Genomic DNA, 19270 nt, shown 5'->3' with positions numbered 1-19270 from the left:
GCTTGCTCACCAGCGGCCATTCCCTGTCAGACCCACCCTCACCTTTGTGGGGCCCAGGTGAGAGTTGAGCCCGAAGCTCCCCCAACTTCTCCTCCCCCGGACGCCCTGTTTAGCTTTGGGAGGGAGAAGCCTCCCACCTCCACGCCAGGGCTGGGAAGTCCTCAGGACTTAAAGGGGGTTTCAGGGGTGTGCGCTCAGGGAATTCTGGGGTCCTGGGTGCTGGGGCATCAGGTGGGAGGTGGACGTGAGCTCTGGGTGGCCTCCTTGGCCCTGCATACCCCACCAGGAGGGGCACAGCCAGATCATGCGTCCAGGCCCCGCTTCTGTCTGCAGACCTCATGCTGGGGGAGCCTCCCTCACCCTGAAGCTGCTTTGGCTCCTACTGGTCTGGAGCTCGGACTCCCAGGGCCCTGCTCCCCGGGGACCCTCCCAGCAGAGGCGTTTGACCAGCTGGCTGTGATGGGTCCTGATATCCGATCTGTCTGTGGGTCCACCTAGGTGTTCCCCCCGGGCCGGCCTGCCCCGACGATCACAGCCCTGCCGTCTCAGGTCACAGTTTTGGATTCTGCGCTAACAAGGTCTCCCAGGTGGGCCGGAAACACTGATGAAGACGGATAGAAAAAACACCAGCCCACTGGATTATTAATAATCACACACACACCTTCGTCGGCAGCCGGCCTGACACTTTATAAAGCACGTTAGGATGTAATCCAATTGAAACTGCAATATCGAGAACATCTTATCTTATCACAAATTGAAATTATATCATATTCCTCTTTTCTTAAATTAAAAAGCTAAAACCTTTTCGTTTGCTCTCACACAGTTGTGTAAAACTTAATCAGGGGTTTAAACAACATTATATTTCCATATGGGCCATTTCTAGTCTCGACTTATGGGGGAGAACTTTCCGGAAAAGGGGCGACTAGCTTTGTGAGTAGGAGCAGTAGGCCTAGGGCCGGTGCCCGGCAATATGGACTTGGCCTTGTCTGAACGCGGGCGGTGGCTAGGATCAGGGTCCGAGGATATACCAGGGACGGTGGAGGGATTTCAGCGGATGCATGTTCCCATTTTAAGAATTGCCACCTTAGGCCAGGCATGGTGGCTTATGCCTGTAATCCTAGCACTTTGGGAGGCCGAGGCGGACGGATCACGAGGTCAGGAGATCAAGACCATCCTGGCCAACATGGTGAAACTCTGTCTCTAGTAAAAATACAAAAAATAAGCCGGTCGTGGTGGCAGGCGCCTGTAGTCCCAGCTACTCGGGAGGTTGAGGCAGGAGAATGGCGTGAACCCGGGAGGCAGAGCTTGCAGTGAGCCGAGATGGCGCCACTGCACTCCAACCTGGGCGACAGAGCGAGACTCCGTCTCAAAAAAAAAAAAAAAAAGAATTGCCACACAGTCTCGCTGTGTCACCCAGGCTGGAGTACAGTGGCACCATCTCGGCTCACTGCAACCTCTGCCTCCTGAGTTCAAGTGATTCTCCTGCCTCACCTCCGAGTAGCTGAGATTAGAGGTATATGCCACCGCAGCTGGCTAATTTTTGTAGTTTTAGTAGAGACAGAGTTTCACCATGTTGGCCAGGCTGGTCTCAAACTCCTGACCTCAGGTGACTGCCCACCTCAGCCTCCCAAAATGCTGGGATGACAGGCGTGAGCCACTGCACCCAGGCGCCTTAAATATTTAAGAGGGAGGAGGATGCAGTCACACAAGTCACAGCAAGTTGAAAGCCGAGGAGAGCAGAGGAGGCAGGCGCAGGGACATAGTCCCAGGAAGCCACCCTCGGGGCCGGGGGCACAGAGGCTGGGTCTGAGGCTAAGTGGCCTGGAGGCCCAGAGAACGGGGACTGCAGGGGCGGGCTTGGAAGCAAAGACTTTCTGCTTCAGTTTTGCACTTCAACAAGGCCCTTTCACTGGTGGCCGAAAGCAGCTGTTGGGTTTTTGAGGTCCCTGAGATGAAAAGAAACCATCAGGCTACCAATTATAAAAATGTATTTATTCATTTATTTATTTTTGGGACAGGGTCTTGCTCTATTGCCCAGGCTGGAGTCCAGTGGTGTGATCATAGCTCACTGCAGCCTTGACCGCCTGGATTCAAGCGATCCTCCCACCTCAGCCTCCTGAGTGACTGGGACTATAGGTGTGCATGACACCTGGCTAATTTTTTAACTTCTTATAGAGATGGGGTCTCACTCTGTTGCCCAGGCTGGTCTTGACCTGCTGGACTCAAGCAATCTTCCTGCTTCAGCCCCCCCAAGTGCTGGGATTACAGGCATGAGCCACTGTGCCCAGCTAATTGTTGTATTTTTTTTTTTTAATAATTGGGGTCTTGCTATGTTGCCCAAGCTGGTCTCAAACTCCTGGGCTCTAGTGATCCTCCTGCCTCAGCCTCCCAAGTAGCTGAGGCTGCAAGCCTGAGTCACCGCACCTGGCTCTTGCTTCATTCTTTTTACTTTTTTTTTTTTTTTTTAATGCAGCTACTAGAAAATTGAAAATGACAGGTGTGGCCCACTCACTGTGGCTCGGGTTCCGTTTCTGTGGACAGGACTGTTCTGGCACACTGCAGGGTCTCCTGAGATCCTGCTCACCATTTTTGGGGTGTCTACCATCACGGTAGCTCCTCCCTCTGTCCCTGTCCTGTTTTCTCCCACACGATTTCCTGGGTCTGAGCGTTCCCCTCCACCAGCCCCCGACTCCAGGACTCTCCTGTCTCCCCAACCTCCCCTCCCCACCCAAGTGAGTTCAGTGTTCTGGCGGCCCCTGTAGAAGCCCTCTGGCGTTTCCTGTTATACTCCAGGCTAAGTCCAGCTTCATAGCAGGACCCTGTCCCCCCAGGAACCCATCCCCCCAGGACCCCGTACCCCTGGAACCCCGTCCCCCCAGGATCCTGTTCCCCCAGGCCCACACACCCCCCATGGGTTGAAACTAGTGGGTGCTGGTTGCAGGGAGATTTTATCCTGTCGACGCTGCCCACGGTCACATCACTGAAGGTCCGGGTGGGCAGCCTCGGCCTGCCGTCGGCGATCTCCCAGAAATGTCTGTTCATCCTTTCATCCTTCATTCCATCCTTTTTGTTCTTGAGGCGGAGTCTGTCGCCCAGACTGGAGCACAGTGGCATGATCTTGGCTCACTGCAGCCTCCGCCTCCCGAGTTCAAGTGATTCTCCTGCCTCAGCCTCCGGAGCAGCTGGGATTACAGGTGTGCACCACCACGCCCGGCTAATTTTTGTATTTTTAGTAGAGATGGGGTTTCACCATGTTGGTCAGGCTGGTCTCAAGCCCCTGACCTCAGGCGATCCACCTACCTCGGCCTCCCAAAGTGCTAGGATTACAGGCGTGAGCCACCGCGCCCGGCCCCTTTGTTCTGTTCCTTTAATTGAGCCTCTCCTCCATGCCAGGTCACCCTCTGGCACAGCAGCCCCACGCCAGCAAGAGACCCACCAGCTCTTGTCCTCGGGGACCCTGGTGGAGGCATAAAGAGGATGGCAGTCCTGGGGAGCCGGGGCTCTGCAGGGACGTGGGGCCCTGGGGAGGGTGCGGAGGGGAGGGAGAGGCAGCCTGGTGGGAGGGCTGCGGCTGAGCCAGGCAGGGGCCCCGAGGCCAGGGAGGGTTGCAAGTTCTGGCCAAGCATGGACTCCATCTGAGTGGAGAGGCTGGGAGAGGTCAGAGGGGCAGGATGGTGGGGTGGGCCCCAGAGAGCGTTAGGTGGAGAGACATGGGACCAGGGTGGTCTTCGATGCCAGCTCTGGCTGTGGGTGTGAAGGTCCAGGGGGCAGAAACCAAGGACACATGACCCCCTCGCTGACATCCAGGGTCCACCAGATGTGGCCTGCTCTATCCTCATTGGCCAGAATATAGTCACCTGGCCAGGCAAGGCTGCAAGGTATCTATTATCATTGGCCAGAATGTGGTCACATGGCCATGCTGGGAAGCAAAGGCTCTATCTTCATTGGTTAGAATGTAGTCACATGGCCAGGCCGGGCTGCAAGGGATGCTGGGGAATGTAGTTCTCTCTGGGGCTTGGCATGGAGGCTAAAAGGGGAGGTGGGGAATGGATATTGGGGATGCATGAGCGATGTCTGGCTGCAGTGACAAAGTACCGCAAATGGGGGGCTTCAAGGAACAGTTAGACTTCTAGAGGCCAGAGTCTGAGATCAAGATGTGGGCATGATCAACTGGAAGAAAGAGTATCAGCGATTGAGGATCAAATGAAAAAAAAAAAAAAAAAAAAAAGATGTGGGCAGGAGGCCAGGTGTGGGGGCTCAAGGCTGTCATTCCAGCACTTTGGGAGGCCAAGGCAGGAGGATCGCTTGAGCCCAGGAGTTTGAGACCAGCCTGGGCAAAATAATGAGACCCCATTTCTAAAAAAAATTTTAAAAATTAGGCCAAGTGTGGTGGCTTATGCCTGTAATCTCAGCACTTTGGGAGACCAAGGCAGGTGGATCACCTGAGGTCAGAGGTTTGAGACCAGCCTGGCCAACATGGCAAAACCCTGTCTCTACGAAAAATACAAAAATTAGCCAAGCATGCTGGTGCACACCTATAATCCCAGCTATTTGGAGACTGAGCCGGGAAAATCACTTAAACCCGGGAGGCAGAGATGGCAGTGAACCGAGATCAGGCCACCGCACTCCAGCCTGGGTGACAGAGCAAGACTCTGTATCAAAAAAAAAAAAAAAAGAGAGAGAAAGAAGGAAAAAAAATTAGCCAGGCATGGTGGCATGCACTTGTAGTCTCAGCTACTCAGGAAGCTGAGAGGGGAGGATTGCTAGAGCCTGGGAGTTTGAGGCTGCAGTGAGTCACGATCGTGCCACTGCACTCCAGCCTAAGTGACAGAGCAAGATCCTGTTTCAAAAACAAACAAACAAAAGATGTGGGCCTTGCTCCCTCCAGAGGCTCTAGAGAAGGATCCTCCCTGCCTCTTACAGCTCCTGGTGGCTCCAGGTGTCCCTGGCTCGTGGCACCATCACTGCAGTCTCTGCCTCTGTCACTATCACCTGGCCTCCTCCTCTGTGTTTTTGTGCCCAAACTTCCCTTTTCTTCTAAGGACACCAGTCATTGGATTAGAGCCCACCTTAAATCCAAGATGAACTCATCTCAAGAGCCTTAACTAATCACACCTGCAAGCACCCTACTTCCAAATAAGGTTACATCCTGAGGTTCCAGGTAGACATGAAGTTTTGGGGGACATATTCAACCTACTACATATGGGATAATAATCCTCTTTGTTTAAACTTTCTCAGGTTTTCTGATATTTGTAGATGAGCGCATCCTAACGGATATGGAATTTGGTTCCAGGAGTGGGGTGTTAAAGTCACAGAACCTAAGACGAGGAATTGTCTGAGTGAAGGGCGCAGAGTACCGGGCAGTGAGGGCCCCACCATCCTGGCTGGGAATTTGGCTGTCACTGTGATGGACTCATGTACAATTACATACAGCTGTTACCTATGGTACTTTGGGTCCCAGACTTCATATTCATTAAGGCTGAGGAAGCAGCAAAAACATATTCAGCATACTGATATCATTGTGATATCATTGACTACTTCCTGTGGCTTTCGGTAAGATATTATTATTATTATTATTATTATTATTATTATTATTATTGAGACAGAGTCTTGCTCTGTCACCCAGACCAGAGTGCAGTGGTGTGATCTCGGCTCACTGCAACCTCCGCCTCCTGGGTTCAGTCTCCCAAGTAGGTGGGATTTACAGGTGTGGTACCACCATGCCATGCTAACATTTTGTATTTTTAGTAAAGATGGGGTCATGCCATATTGGTCAGGCTGGTCTCGAACCCCTGACCTCAAGTGATCTGCCTGCCTCGGCCTCCCAAAGTGCTGAGATTAAAAGAATGAGCCACTGTGCCTGGCCAGTAAGGTCTTATAAGAGATAGTTGCCGGATGCGGTGGCTCATGCCTGTAATCCCAGCACTTTGGGAGGCCGAGGCAGGTAGATCATGAGGTCAGAAGTTTGAGAGCAGCCTGACCAACATGGTGAAACCCCATCTCTAGGCCGGGCACGGTGGCTCACGCCTGTAATCCCAGCACTTTGGGAGGCTGAGGCGGGCAGATCTTGAGGTCAGGAGATCGAGACCATCCTGGCTAACATGGTGAAACCCCATCTCTACTAAAAATACAAAATTAGCCGGGCGGGGTGGCGGGCGCCTGTAATCCCAGCTACTCAGGAGACTGAGGCAGGAGAATCACTTGAACCCGGGAGGCGGAGGATGCAGTGAGCCAAGATCATGCCACTACACTCCAGCCTGGGCGACAGAGTGAGACTTCATCTCAGAAAAAAAAAAAAAAAAGAGAGAGAGAGTTGAGTTTGGGTTGAAACTATCCAATCTGAAAGCTCAAGGCAGGAATTAGGGATTTGCTAAGGGTTCCCTTCTTTCTGGCTTCAGGGAACCCTTCTTTCTGAAGCCAGACACCTGACTGAATAAGGGTTCCATGAGGCAGTGATTTGCTGTGGTGCGAAAGGCAGTTCTTGTGGTCCAAGCTACAGCTGGTACTAGCAGAGGAAAGAAAATCAAGGCTTAGCAGAAGAAAGTCTCAGGATTCTAAGTCCCCTGGAAACCTCTTGTTGAGAAAATAGTATGATTATGTGGAAGACACGGCCCCCAACTTTGCTGGATGCCATCTGGTATTTGGGGTACCATGGTGGTACTCGGGACTCACGGTGCCACAGCAGCCAGTTTGGGACCATGAGGGATGGTAAGGCCGCCAAGCAGAGATGAGCTGGGCAGAACCAGGGAAGGCTCCTGGGTCTTTGCTGACCTCCTGTTGGTGTCACTGAGCCCTGAATTAGCAAATCTAGGACCTTCTTACGTGTAGATTTCTTGTTGGGAAGGATAATAAATCCAGCGTCGTGTAAGCCTCTTTGACTTGAATTTCCTAAGAGTCAAGTCAACACCCTAGTGGTTTCCATCGACGTCCTTCAACTTCCCACACCATCTACGCTGGGGCCTGGGAGTTGTCCGGTCCCATCCACTCCCTTGAAGCCAGTGGCGACGCTGAGGCCCAGGAAGCAGAGTTGCCGTCCCGACCAGGGCAGAGCCACTGGGCCAACCTTCTGCGTCCTCCCGAGCCGCGGCCCTCCCCGGGTCTGCAGGGGGTCTGGGGCCACTTCCCTGTTGTGGGACCTTTGCAGGACCCCATTTTCCACAGAAATGAGGACAACAGTGACAATGATACGCCTCCCCAGGCGTATCCCCTTCTTCTGACCTTGGGTCTGCCAGCCCCCAGGAGGGTGGGCGGGATGGGGCTGGGGAAGGTGGGCTTGACGGCTTCTCCACGTGCTGCTCCTGCCCCCTCTTCCCCCTCACTCCCACCTCAATATGTCTCTCCGTCCCTCTCTCTCTCTGTCTCTCTCTCCTCTGTCTCTCTCCCTCCCTCTCTGTCTCAGTCTCTCCCTCCGTCTCCCTCTCTCCCTCCCTCTCCCTCTCTCCCTCCCTCTCTCTGTCTCTCTCTCCCTCCCTGTCTCTCACTCCCTCCCTTTCTGTCTCTCCCTCTCTCTCTGTCTCTCCCTCTCTCTCTGTCTCTCCCTCTCTCTCTTTCCCTCCCTTTCTCTGTCTCTCCATCCCTCTCTCTTTCCATCTCTTCCTCCCTCTCTGTCTCTCCCTCCATCTCTCTGTCTCTGTCTCCCTCTCCCTCTCTCTCTGTCTCTCTCTCCCTCTTCCTCTCTCTCTCTGTCTCTCTCCCTCCCTCTCTGTCTCTGTCTCTCCCTCCCTTTCTGTCTCTCCATCTGTCTCTCTGTCTTTCCCTCTATGTCTCTCTCTCCCTCCCACTCTCTGTCTCTCCATCCCTCTCTCTCTCCCTCCCACTCTCTGTCTCTCCATCCCTCTCTCTTCCCTCTCTCTGTCTCTTTCTTCCTCTCCCTCTCTCTCCCTCTCTCTGTCTCTCCCTCCCTCTCTGTTTCTCCCTCCATCTTTCTGTCTCTCCCTCCATCTTTCTGTCTCTCCCTCCATCTCTCTGTCTCTGTCTCTCCCTCCCTCTCTGTCTCCCCCTCCCTCTCTCTCTCTCTCCCTCTCTCTATCTCTCTCTCTCTCTCTGTCTCTGTCTGTTTCTCTCTCTCCCCATCTCTCTGTTCCTCTCCCCCCTACCCACCCTTCTCTCTCCCTCCCTGTTACTCCCACAATTTCCCTGTCATTCTCTGCAATGTGGGCTCATCCATTCTGCTTCCAGCAGGCTCAGAAAGTTCTGCTTCTTATCTGACCACTGCAGAAGGCTGAGATGCCGCCAGGTGCCACTTTGCATCTTGGGCTTGGATGCAGGGGCTGGGGGCGCCCCTTCCTCCTCGGCATAGGCTGACCTGGGTGTGCCTCCGGCCAGAGCTTGCAGCAGGGCTCAGAAGGCCCCAGAAGCCACGGCGGGCCTGTCATTGCTTGGAGCGGGTGAGGCCAGACCAGAGCAGCCAGCAGCGCTTGGCGAGGCTCCAGGCAGCAGCCAGGTAGCCGGCTGCGCTCCTCCCTCCCCTGGAAGTGGGGGGCCCCCGGGGGACCCCCGTGTCATATGACCCATCAGCTGACAAAACAGAATGACTCAGCCGGCAGCTGTCGGCCCCCTGAAATAATGACAAAAACAATTAGCAATCCAAGCAGTAGCCTTTCCTTAATTATCTCCTCCGAGTTTAATTAACTAGCTAAATTATCAGCAGTAATGTAGGCATTAATTATGTCAAATTACAGTGTAAAACTCACAAAGTGTGGAAAATGTCAATTCAGCTTGGCTCACCTGCCAAGCGGGGGTGGCGAGTGTGTGCACGTACCTGTGTGGGTACCTGTTTGTGCCTCGGGGCCGGCGGGGCCACCAGGGCCAGGGGCGTCAGGGCAGGGGGCAGCGTCTGCAGGGCTGGACGGAGGGAAGACACCGGGGACAGGGCGGGTGGGGCCCTGGGGACACTGGCGGGGGTGATGGGGAAGCTTTGGCTCAGACTGAGGGAGGGAAGGGAGCCTGTTCCCAGACCAGATGGCCAAGATGCTGAATTATTAAATTATGAATATTAATACAAATCAGACACAAAAGAGGTAATAATTTTGCTGCCCTACAGAAATAATTAACATAATTTTGATAAATTACATGATAAGAGAATCTCAAAATTGAGGTAGATTTATCTTAATTAATATCTTGGACCAGTTCCTAAAGGTAGATTGTTCCTTGGGGGTTGGGGCAGGGTGAGGCTGGGATGGGATTCGGCCCCTGGCCAGGGCCCTGGTCTCTTTCTGTCACAGAGGCTGGGGTGGGGGGACAGGGTGGGAAGAGTGAGGATCCAGTCTGACTCCGCTGCACGGGAGCATCTTAGGTGAGGGGCGGCCCTCTCTGAGCCTCACTTCCCCTTTCTGGGAGCCTGGGTGGGCAGCCCAGCTGGCCTCACAGGGCCTTCAGCGGGGACTGGCTGGGCACTGTGGCTTTGGCCAAGCTCTGCCACCCAAATGCTCTGGCTGAGCCCAGGGACTCTTGCCCTCCGGCTGAACCACACACCTGCCTATTTACCTGCGCACACCTGGCCGGGGAGACTGTGGACCCAAGAGCTCATCCCAGCAGCTCGTCCCGTTTCTGAAGGGTCCCAAGCCTCGTCCTCTCTGAGCCTCAGTTTCCTTTTGGTACAATGAGAGTTGGGCTGCACGGATGCTGAAGACGGTTGGCCACCCCCTCAGGTCTCACTCCATGCCACTCCCATCCCTCTGTGGGGTCAGCCAGTCTCATGGTGTGGGGGGCATTTAGCAAACCTCCAAAGATGGGGAACCAGCTTTGTGCAGGGGCACTAGGGCACCCAGAACCCTGCCAGTCCTCAGACTCTAGCAGCCTGGCCTCCCGTGTCCTGGGACTACAGGCAGCCCCTCAGGAGCTTGTCACCCAGAGGCCAGGGCTGTGTCAGAGCACGGGGCACCCGTGTGGCTTTAAGGCCTGGGATCTGCCCACCGGCCCTCGGGGTGCCCTGCCGTTCACTTACTCCAGCAGCACTGGCCTCTGCAGGTTTCAGACAGTCCAGGCACACTCCATCTGCTGGCCCTGCTCTCCACAGTTTTCTGTCCTGGAGTGGTCGCCCCCGACCTCCCCGAGTCTTCAGTGGACCTCCCTGACCACCCCCGACAAGGGCAGGGACTTGATCTGTCCGCTCACTGTTGTATACCTGTATACTGCTCAGCAGTGACACTGAATTGATTTGTTGATGAATACAGTGTTTTTGTGTGAGGTGTCCATCACATCTGACGTGTCAGACACCGTGCATGGCACACACTAAACAGCCGGCCACATCCACATTCCAGGTCCTGTCCCAGGGGGCAGCCGCATCCCCATGGTGGGCGCTGCACGCCTCTGCACCCTGCCGTCCAAGGCACAGAGCCGCCTTCTGCACAGTCCACACTCCGTGTCACATGCGGGAAATGACTCGCTCCGCCCGTCCATGAGCCCCGAAGCCTGGAGATTGTCACCTGCGTTGATTAGGGCGTGGCTCCTTCAACTCCTGGCACGGGATGCCCACGGGACATGTGTTACATACCGGTCACATCACACACATGTACATACTAAGCCACGGAGGCCCGGCTCAGGGCCTGGGTTACCCCCAACCCTGGAGTGTGCGCACACTCATGATTATACGTGGGTGTTCGTGCACGCACATGTATTCATGCACGGTTTTTTGTTTTTTTTTGTTTTTTTTTGTTTTTATATGGAGTCCTGCTCTGTCGCCCAGGCTGGAGTACAGTGGTGCGATCTCGGCTCACTGCAACCTTTACTCTCTGGGTTCAACCAATTCTCCTGCCTCAGCCTCCCGAGTAGCTGTGATTACAGGCACACGCCACCACGCCCAGGTAATTTTTGTATTTTCGGTAGAGACGGGGTTTCACCATGTTGGTCAGGCTGGTCTCAAACTCCTGACCTCAAGTGATACCCCCACCTCAGCCTCCCAAAGTGCTAGGATTACAGGTGTGAGCCACCGCACCCGGCTTATGGGGTTTTTTTGTGAGTGGAAATGTATGTTCCTGGTCTTACAAGAGAAATAGACGGGGAGGCACTGAGTCATCCTTTCTGACCCCTGGCCCTCTTTTTCCTCACCTGTGTTGGAGCGAGTTCTGGCTACAGGTGCCACCAGGAAGAGCCTGGGTCATGCCCTGTAAAACAAGGTGGTAGCAATGTCCCCAGACCATGAACTCCCGGAACAGCAGCCAGACCCAGCTAAGGGAACTTCTTCCAGACCAAGGACTGCGACACAAGAACCTCCACTGTATGGAGGAGAAAACCTGGGCTTCGAGAAGGTGTAGGGACCCTCCAGGGTCGCACGGAACAGGCGTGTGGAGGGAGCTGGTGGCAGCCAGGTTGGGCTGGGCAGGAAGCAGCCACCAGGGGAGTCACCCGGCCATCCTGGTGGGTTTCCTGCAGCCTGGCCAACTCTGGGCTCTGCTGCTCCATCAGGCCTGGAGGTGCTGAGGCGGTGGCCTGGCCCTGCTGGCAGAGGAGGTGGGTGCATTCAGGGATGAGGGGCACAGGGTGGGCACGCTGGTCAGCCTTGCCAGACCCTTGCCCCTGCCCTAGCTGGAATCAGAGGCTTCCCCCAACACCTGCCCCCACCACCTGGACATGGCTTCTTCTAAGAACAGGGTGCTTACTACCTGCCAGGGCTGCTCTGAGCAGGTATAGCAATAGAGACCATGGCCTGCTTACCTCTCAGCAGAGGGAAACAGGCAATGAGACACACACATGTACAGAGTATGTGGCCTCACGTCCTGTGAAAGGCCCATGGCAGGTGGAGAAGAGCAGAGGCCGTGCAGTGCTGTCAGGGCAGGGCAGGGCACACCCCGCAGGGTACGAACCTGCAGGTGCAAAGGCCCGGGCAGGTGGAAGTGGTGCAGAGACAGCGAGGAGGAGGGCCAGGAGGAGGAGGAGACGGGGGCATGGGAGCTGGAGGGTAACAGGGCCCGGAACACTGAGTGGCTTGTTTCAGCCAGGCTGGGTGTACAGGCAGGATTCTTGGTCTGAGACAGTTCACAGGCGAGAAGCCAGGGCTGGGAGCACAGTGTGGAAGAACGCTAGCCCCTCAATGGACTGGGCAGATGTGTTGCCCTCTGCCTCAGTTTCCCCATCTGTGAAATGACAGAACGATGCTCACCTCACAGGCGGCCCTGAGCCCTGACCTGGGTGGGTGGGGAGAGCTTTGTGGACCACTAGGCTCACGTTCAGTGAGGTACACAGTGGCGACTCCTCTGGGGGCGCTGGCTGCGACCCACAGGGCTCCCAGCACCAGACTCACGGAAGCTGCAGACTGGGAAGGCCCCGGGCTCTGGATGACATCAGAGAAAGGTGGAGCACAAGGTGCCAGAACTTAGGGATTTACCAGGCTCGGTGTGACGTCAGAAGGGTGGAGCACAGAGTGCCGGGGCTTAGGCATTGGCCAGGTTTTCGTGTGACATCATATGGTGGGGGGGGGTGGGGTGGAGCACAGGGTGCTGGGCCCTACGATTGGTCAGGTTTTTGTGTGACATCAGATGGGGGTGGAGCAGAGTGCGGGGGCCCTAGGAATTGGCCAGGTTTTGTGTGACCTCACTTGGGGGGTGGAGCACACGATACCAGGCCTTAGGGATTGGCCAGATTTTTGTGTGACGTCAGATCGGGGTGGTGCACAGGGTGCCAGGCCCTAGGGACTGGTCAGGTTTTTGTGTGACGTCAGTTGGGGTGGAGCGTAGAATGCGGGGCCCTAGGGGTCGATGAGGTTTTTAGTGAAGTCAGAAGAGGGTAGAGCATAGGATGGGGGCCCTAAGGATTGGCCAGGTTTTTGTGTGACGTCAGATGGGGGTGGAGCGCAGAGTGTGCGAGCCCTAGGGATTGGCTAGGCTCTATGTGACATCAGAGTGGGAATGGAGGGTCAGGTGGTTCTTGTTCTGTCCGCAGGGTGAGAATTTTGGACGTGATTCTAAAGACTAAGCCTTTGGAGAGTATCAGGCAGGGGTGACGTTCCATCTGGGTTTGTTCTTTCTTGCATGTTTAATTATGAAGCATTTCAAATGCAGAAAAGCACAGGAAACGGAAAAAGTGATAGCCGTTTACCCATCACCAGGACTAAGCAGATGTGAGCACTGTGCCCTATTTGGACCAGATCTCTTACTCGAGTTTCCTTTTTTGTTTTTCCTTTTTTTTTTGAGACGGCGTCTCGCTCCATCGCCCAGGCTGGAGTGCAGTGGTGCAATCTCGGCTCACTGCAACCTCCGCCTCCAGGGGAAGGGATTCTCCTGCCTCAGCCTCCCAAGTAGCTGGGATTACAGGTGCCCACCACCAGGCCCAGCTAATTTTTGTATTTTTAGTAGAGACGAGGTTTCGCCATGTTGACCAGGCTGGTCTCGAACTCCTGACCTCAGGTGATCCACCTTGGCCTCCCAAAGTGCTGGGATTACAGGCGTGAGCCACCGTGCCTGGCCCAAACTCCCTTTTTAAAATAACTTTTTAATTTTAGAATATTTAGATGTACAGAAAAGTTGCAAAGACAGCGCAGAGAATTCCTGTACACCAGCATGGTCTCCCCTAATGCTAACATCTTACATTACTTTGATGTGTTTGTCACAGCTAAGAAACCCACATCAGCACAGGAAACTCCACACTTTCTCCTGATTTCCTGTGTCCCCTAATACCCATTTTCTGCTCCAGCTCTGCCTCTAGGAGGCCACGCGACATAGCATGGTCGAGTCTCCTGGGGCTTTTCTGTTCTGTGGCTGTCCTTGCTTTTGATGACCTTGACAGTTTTGAGGAGTGTTGGTCAGATATTTTGCAGACTGTCCCTGGACTTGGATTTGTTGAGGCTTTTCTCATGGTCTGACTGAGGTTCTGGGCTTGGGGAGGCAGACCACAGAAGTGACGTGCCCTTCCTAGAGCATCATCGGATCTGGGTTCTGGGAAAGTGGGAGAAGGGGCAACAGGAAAGGGTAGAAAGGGGGTGGGAGAGTGGGCGCCTTAGAGGGGTGGGATGGACAAGACTTGAGTGTGGGAGGGGCTTGAAGGAGGAGTTGGGGTGGTGGCCAGGTGGGTGGTGGTCAAGGACATCGGGTCTGGAACTTCTGGCTTTGAGTCTGGAGCGGTTGGGGAGGATATCTTGTTTTTGGTCCAGGTACTTGGGTGGGGGTGGGCTGATGGCAGAGCCAGGGGCCAGGAGAAGGGCCTGTGGTGGAAGCTGGCTCTGCTCCCCTGACATCCTGCCCCCCACTTGTTTCCCCGACATGAAGGCTCAAGTCCACCCTCCACACTCAGTGAGGAGGAAAACCTGAGGGTCTGGCATCCTCTTAATTAATTCATCAGGCGCCATGCTGGGATGTCTGAAGATGTGCGAGTGTTTAATTACAAACTTCTACATAACCATGCGCTTTAATTACCTGGGGCTAGGGAACCCTCCCACCTCATGTCCAGTTCCAGTTGTCAGGGGGGTCTGGAGAGCCAGGCAGGGCAGCTGGTTCCCCAAGGCCACTGAGGCTGGAAATGAGGGCTGGGGAGAAGTGACAGATCCGGAGGTGGGAGCCCTGGGTGGGACTGCAAGAGGTGTAGGTGTGGGTGCCTACAACACCCCTTCTGTATATGACATTTGAGCCGGGCTGTCTGAGGCCAGGGTCTCAGCTGGGGTCTCTGAGGGTCTGTGTGGCACTGGCGTGCCTTCTGCCACCTGGGGTCAGGCAAGGACCTCCATGAGGACAGGGTCCTGGGTTCCACTGAGAGCCTACTGTGTGACCCTGCACCAGTTCCCTCCTGCCTCCTGCACCAGTTTCCTCATTGATGCGTGGGGCTCACTGCAGCCGATGAGCAACCCCTCTCCACTACTCAACAATGGGGGGTTACTGGTAGTGCACTCAGACTGTCTAGGTTTCTGTTTCTCTACTCATCCATCAATCCATTACTCACCCATCCATCCATCCTCCATCCATCTATCCATCCATGCATCCACCCACACATTTATCCACCCACCCATCCATCCATGTAACCATCCATCCATCCATCCATCCATCCACCTATCCCCATCCATTCATCCAGCCACTCACTCATCTACCCATCCATCCACCCACCCATCCACCCATCCACCCACCCATCCACCCACCCATCCACACATCCATCCATTCCCATCTATTCATCCAGCCACCCACCTACCTACCCACCTACCCCACCCATCCATCCATCCACCCACTCATCCACCCACCCATCCACCCATCCATCCATCCACGCATCCATCCACGCACCCACCCATCCATCCACCCATCCATCCACCCACCCATCCACACATCCACCCATTCCCATCTATTCATCCAGCCACCCACCCACCTACCCACCTACCCCACCCATCCATCCATCCACCCACTCATCCACCCACCCACCCATCCATCCATCCACCCAGTCATCCATCCACCCATCCACCTACCCATTCACCCATCCATTCCTCCCCATCCATCCATCCATTCACTCATCCACCCACCTATCCATCCATCCCCATCCATCTATCCATCCATCCATTCATCCACCCACCCACCTATCCACCCACCCATCAACCTACCCATCCATGCATCCATCCATCCATCCATCCATCCATCCATCCATCCACCCACCCACCCATCCACCCACCTATCCATCCATCAATCCATCCATCCATCCACCCATCCACCCACTCATCCATCCACCCACTGCCCACCTATCCACCCACCCATCTACCCATCCACCCATCCATCCATCCATCCAGCCACTCATCCATCCATCCCTATGCATTCATCCACCCATCCACCCATCCATCCATCCATCCATCCATCCATCCACCCACCCACTCATTCTTCCATCCATCCATTCATCCATCCATCCCCATCCAGCAATTGCAGTGGATGCTCACAGGGTTATCCTGGCTGCCCAGCATTTGAACACACACAAGCAGGTACCTGACTTAGCTCAGCCTAGCAGGCACACCTGACCAAGACCAAGTGGGTGGACAAGTGTCAGCCTGGATATCCTTGTGTGTGTTTGGTGTGTGTGTGAGGGGCGGGGTCAGGCATATGGTGATAGCCCAAAGGGACATCATGGTCAGTGCTGAGCCCTGTGGTCTAAGGCCTTCTCACCCTGGGGACAGTTGAGGATTGAACCGTGGGGAGGGTCTGACGCCCCCAGCACCCCCACCCAAGGAAGGAGAACAGAAGTTTCTGACTGTTTCTACTGTTAACTGTGGCTCCGAGGGGCATGTGCGTGCATCAGCGTGGGGGTGTGACTGTGGGTGCCCTGTGCCCTGCGGTAGTGAGTGGGGGTGGCCACTCCTGCCCACGGCGTGTCCAGCCTGCTGTGGTCTTCGGGGACAGGCCCACTTCAGGCTCCCCTCTCAGAGCCTCAGTTTCCCTAGATTCACAACGGGACCACAGAAGGCAACCTGACCTGGGCCTCAGGCTGGTTGTGGGGATGGAATGAAGTAGTAACGTGGCATCCTGTGTATCACCAACACATGAGGGTCCCTGAGACCCTGCTGTGTGCAGGCCGGGCTGCAGATCTGCCCTCTTATGCTCCACACCTGGGCCCATTTTCCAGATGAGGCTAACAGGGCTCAGAAAGGGGAAACAACTTTCCCAAGGTCACACAGCCAGGTGGGGGCACAGCCAGGTGTGCGTAGAGCTGTGTGTGACTGTGTCCTGGGGGCAGGACAGGAGACTCAGGACAGCAGCGGCCTGGTGGGCAGCAGGCAGGGAGGAGGCCAGGCAGAGGTGGGGACGCCCTTGCCCAAGGTCAGGGTTGTTAGGGACATGGCTGAGCCAGGCTGCTTTTCTCCACCCCGCCCCAGGGTCCTCCGGCAAGGCCTCCCCACCCGGCAGGTGCAGCCTGAGTTCAGGGCCTGCCACTGTGCTTGGCAGAGGCTCTGGACAGCAGTGGGTTCTGCCCGGCTGGTCCGGGGGCTCCTGCTGGGTTGGCACCCGGGCCAACGCCATCTGTCCCTGGCAGCCCAGTACCCTCCACCCAAGATGCCTTCCCTTTAGAGTGAGACTCTGGAGGAGGGGGCAGGGGGCGGGAGGCGTGGCTGGAGGTGCGGCTGCCATAGACAGAGGCACTCGATTCCCACCCAAGACAGGCACAGGCACCAGGAAGGACCCTACGTGGGGCTGGACCACCCTGAGCCCCCAGTCCCTGCACTGGCTCAGACCTTCAGGGATTCCTGGAATCTTGTACTGTCTGGGGTTGGGGGAAGAACTGAGAAAAGAGATATTCTATCTCCCGCCCCGCCCATTGTACAGATGAGGAAACTGAGGCCCACGGGAGTCAAGCACCTGCTGAAGGCTGCTCAGTGAGGTTTCACTGCAGCCCAGGGCCCCGGCCTCCCAGCCTGCCCGGGAGGTGGCTGCCCACTCCAGTCCTGTCTCCTAACTCATTTTGCCCCGAAATCCTGAGAATCCTCTCCCTGCACTCCACATTTCTGGCCATGTAAGACTGGTAAGAATGCCGGGGGCGAGTCCCGTCTCCGTCACTTCCCAGATATCTATTGCAAGGGGTGGGAGGTTGGATGGGTTTATACTCGTAAATAACTATTAATTAACAAATAAAGATGAATTTACCAGGAGTTGGAGGCAGTCGCTGATTGCACAGACTCTGCAACTAGGATGCTGGGCTCAAAGCCGGCCTACGCCTTTCTCCTGCGTGAGCCTAGAGAGGTGTCTTAACTTCTCTGCCTTGGTTTCCTCATCTGTAAATGGGAGGAGTCAGTGACGCAGCAGATGCTCTTATGACACTCCTGGTGTGCGTTTAAGGCTCATAGTTGTCCTCGCTTTGCAGCCAGGAGACCCCCCACTGCCCGCCCCTCCAAGACCCTGCGAAGTCCAGGTCCGGGTACCAGGGTCCTCGGTCACGCCCACAGGGGGCGTGGCCTGGAATCGGGCGGAGTCTGAGAAGGCGGGGCACCAGGATACCATTTAGGGGCGGGGCCTCGTGGTCCGGCACCCTGCCCGCCCGCGTCCAGCTGAGACCGCGCAGCCGGCAGGTGGCGCTGCGGCGTTTCCTAAGTGCGCGGCAGGCGAGGCCCCGCTGGGCGCTGGGCCAGGTGCTCCCACGTGCACACCAAACGTGGGGTGCACACCGGTTACAGGTGCGCCCGACTGCACGCACACAAGCTGAATGCGTGCGCATCCATTACGCACGTGCACCCACGCGCGCAGGCCTGTGCAGCCCACGGTCACCCTGGCTCCCTGACCCAGACCCATTCCACCCTGTATCCCTGGTTCGGGCTGTCTCCAGGCCTTTGCTGCACGCCTCCTCCAACACTGCAGCCCCGGGTCTGGAACCTTCCCCTACCTGGTCCTTAGCCCACTTGGCCGCTGGCTTTCTTCAGAGCATTCCAAGTCTGAGGGACCTCCCGGGCGGGAGTTGCAGGTCCCCCCAGCCTGGAGGGAGCACTTCTACCTGGCAGCACTGTGGTGCTGGCCCAGATGCCTGCTGTCAGCCAGGCAGGTCCGAGGCAGGGGCGGCACCTGTAATCAGGCAAGGCCTTGAGCTGGGAGGGCACCAGGCAATGCCTCGCACAGCTCAGACCCATCCCAGGGCAGCGGCCCTGACCCCACAGCTGTGACATCAGCCCCAGCACCTGCACCTACCGAGTGCCTGCATGGTGTTCACTGCTTCCCAGGGGTCGCCACTGAGGTTGGAGAGGGGTGGGCATTGGCCAGGGTTACCCATGGGTGGGGCTAAGACCCCAGGTCCAGAGGCTTCTGAAGCCACCCTGGACAGCCAGGTTACCTTAGATGGAGGGACACTCGGCCTTGGCCTCTGGGTCCCTCGTGGGCTTAAGTGATTCCCTCCAGAGGGACCCCAGGGTGTGGCTTGGAAGGTCAGGAAGGACCCAGCTCTGCCTCCAGCCCACAGCGCAGGGTGGGCAAGCTCCTGCCCTCTCTGGGCCTCAGTTTCCCTGTCCGTCCAGTGGGACAGCAGTGCTTATCCTAGCCTACCCCTGAGGACGGACTGCAGGCTCTGTTCCTGTGTCATAATCTGTCCAGGGCAAGCCCAATAGGTGGGTTTATCTGGTACCCTTTGGAGCGCCTGCCTTTGCACACGTGACCTCCGCGGCACCAGCAGCCTCAACCTCCCATCTGTGCAATGGGCCAGTGATGCCGCCTTACAGGGCTGTTGTGAGGGAGGTCCACACATACACTGGGAGAGGGCTGTTGAGACAGAAGTCGCTTGCCCAGGGAGGCCTCGCTCGTGTATAGGTGCTCATGGTGTGCACGCATGTCAACACAGAGGTACACACATTGAACCCCTGCTATGACAAGCACCCTGCAGCAAAGATGGCCACACCGCC

This window comes from Rhinopithecus roxellana, chromosome 6, assembly GCF_007565055.1.
Source record: "Rhinopithecus roxellana isolate Shanxi Qingling chromosome 6, ASM756505v1, whole genome shotgun sequence".
Taxonomy (NCBI): domain Eukaryota; kingdom Metazoa; phylum Chordata; class Mammalia; order Primates; family Cercopithecidae; genus Rhinopithecus; species Rhinopithecus roxellana.
The sequence above is the reverse complement of the archived record's forward strand: the minus strand, read 5'-3'. Positions refer to the sequence as shown.